The sequence below is a fragment of the Pyxicephalus adspersus genome, chromosome 7, assembly GCF_032062135.1.
Source record: "Pyxicephalus adspersus chromosome 7, UCB_Pads_2.0, whole genome shotgun sequence".
NCBI classification, from domain to species: domain Eukaryota; kingdom Metazoa; phylum Chordata; class Amphibia; order Anura; family Pyxicephalidae; genus Pyxicephalus; species Pyxicephalus adspersus.
In genome coordinates, this window is record NC_092864.1 from 3,501,970 (window position 1) to 3,504,406 (window position 2,437).

Sequence of the window (2,437 nt, forward strand, 5' to 3'; positions counted from 1 at the left end):
CAGGTGAGAGCCGTCTATAGAGGTCTACCACTGTTTTTTATAATAATGAATATTGCAGTGAATGTATTCACCAAACTGGGTGCAATAGTGAAGAAATAGAACCTGTCAGCTGTGTCCCCACTATGGAGATTGACATCTATTATGGTCTCATTGTCAGCTTGATGGGAAAACCAAACTCACCCCATCTTTTTATTTATATTATTTTATATTTGTGGAATAAGGGACTTTGAAGGGTCCAACTGGATGACCGGGTCAGAACTTCTCCAAAACGTCCGGTCATGTGGGGTGTTCCTCATAGGATGTGGTTAGTACCTACCTAGGGTGGTCTAATTTAGGACAACCATTAAACCAACATTCGGTGTACTAATGTCAGATAATCCATCCGGCCATTCTCCGCCTTGTATTAGATTCTCATCACCAACAATCAAACGTGAAATGGGCGCGGCACGGCCGTGTAAGTCTGCGCCTAACCCCCTCTAAGGGACTCCAATTGGCCTGATTTGTACAGCGCTGTGTAATATGTTGGTGCCATATAAATACATTGTGATAATAGTAATAGTCGGCTTTATTAAAGCTCTCCAAGATCAAGAAAAAATCTTATCATGGTAGGATCTGAGTGATCCAGCGAAATTGGAATGAATGTGATCCTGGATGAAAAACATCTGCCAAATTCTACCCAAAGTCTATTCCAGGTTTGCTGGATCACCCAGGTTCTCCCATGATCTTCCTCAGCTTTGCAGAGCTTTAATAAATCAGACCAATTGTATTATTATCACAATGTATTTATATGGCACTAACATATTTCGCAGCGCTGTACAGAGTACATATTTAGGCCAATAAATGTCCCTTAAAGGAGCTACCATAGTTCAAGACCGATTCAAGGCAACTAAATTGCATAGTGTAAGATTTGAGGTTTTGCCATGACAGAAGAGACTTTACATGTCTCACATTCCAAAAATGTCTGTTAGGAAAGTTTTACTGACAAAATTCTTCTTTAACCTGCAATTAATCTATAAAACCCTTCACCGCCTTAACCTAAATCCTTAGCACCCAACCTCCCAAATGTTTATTATAGATGATTGATGCCCATCTTAATCCATACGGCCTTTACCTTGGGTGCCAACCCCAAACTAATCATTTTCCTTTGAGTTATATACTGTGGATGGTATTGGACTATTGGATTCATTATATAGTAGATGTTATAATTTTTTATTATTTTTTTTAGAGACAATCAATATCATCAATCAATATCACAATGCGCCGAAATATGTTGACATTCTTTGGGTTCCTCATCCTCCACCGGTCAATTTGTACAACGCCTCCAATTCTCACCTATAGTTGTGTGACGGGCACAGAAGCCCAATGCAAAACAGCCAAGTTCCTGCCGGGTCACACTCTTCTGGGTGAAGGACTTAACATCGTGACCATGAAGACCACCGGCTCTTTTCTCCTCAACCTGCAGTAAGTTGATAAAACTTGTACCCTCTGTAACAATCCTTACGCTAAAAACGCTTTGCAGAAATTGCCCATGGCCCTAGTAGACTGGAGACCCGAATCTTCGTGTTCCAGACAAATTGTCAGCTCGGTATCGGAGTCGAAAGTGTCACTGGCCAAGGAAGCCACGTCTTCTGTACAGAATGACTGGAAGGTTGGCCTGGATGTTACAGTAAAGATGGTGAAAGCAAAGACATCTGTTGCCGGTTCTCATTCCGATATGGCCAAGTTTTCTGACAATAAAAGCCTCAACGACAAGTACTCCTATCTCAGCCATAAACTACAGTGTACATACTACAGGTAATGCTGACATAGGGATAGATGGAAAGTAATATTAAGTTGTATTTCTTTGGTTCTGGGGTGGAAAAATTTAGTCTTAGTTGACCTCTTAGTAAAGTCATTGCCTAAGATGACCACTAACACCCCCACCATCTCGTTGGGTTTCCATTGATATTTAAAGCTTTCCCCTCACCACTGGTATGCTGACCCCGGTTTCACCAGAACCAGAAACGTTCTGGTTTTGCTCTATGTACCAAAGAGAAGTCATTTTTGTGTTGTTGATTTAGATTTCCCCTCATCTGGTAAACTGTTGATTGCTGGTCAGGGGAAAACTTGGGAAGGTTTCTGCACTAGGGAATTTGTACGAACTTCCGCTAAATTTTGGCGAACCGATTTAGAGAAACCTTTGGAAGATCAAGGATATTAAAACAGGAGCATTCACAGGGGATTCACAGGATTCCCTGGGAATCCTCCTGTTTGTGATCCCCAGGGCACTAGAGGTTAATTAACCTTCCGTGCCGGGGATCGCACACTGTTCTCAATTCATTGAGAAGATCCCCGGCATTACAGGTTAATTACCTCTAGTGTCCCGGGATCACAGTGGACTCTCAAGGCTGCATTCAGTCTTGCAGCCCTGGGAATCCTGTTTGCCATACCCAGCACT

At 42.1% G+C, this 2,437-nt stretch overlaps 1 pseudogene; it reads left to right on the forward strand.

Moving 5' to 3' along the window:
* Positions 1–1,245: 1,245 nt before the first annotated feature.
* The window catches only part of LOC140334844 (perforin-1-like), a 5,051-nt pseudogene continuing 3,859 nt past the window's right edge, over positions 1,246–2,437 (forward strand).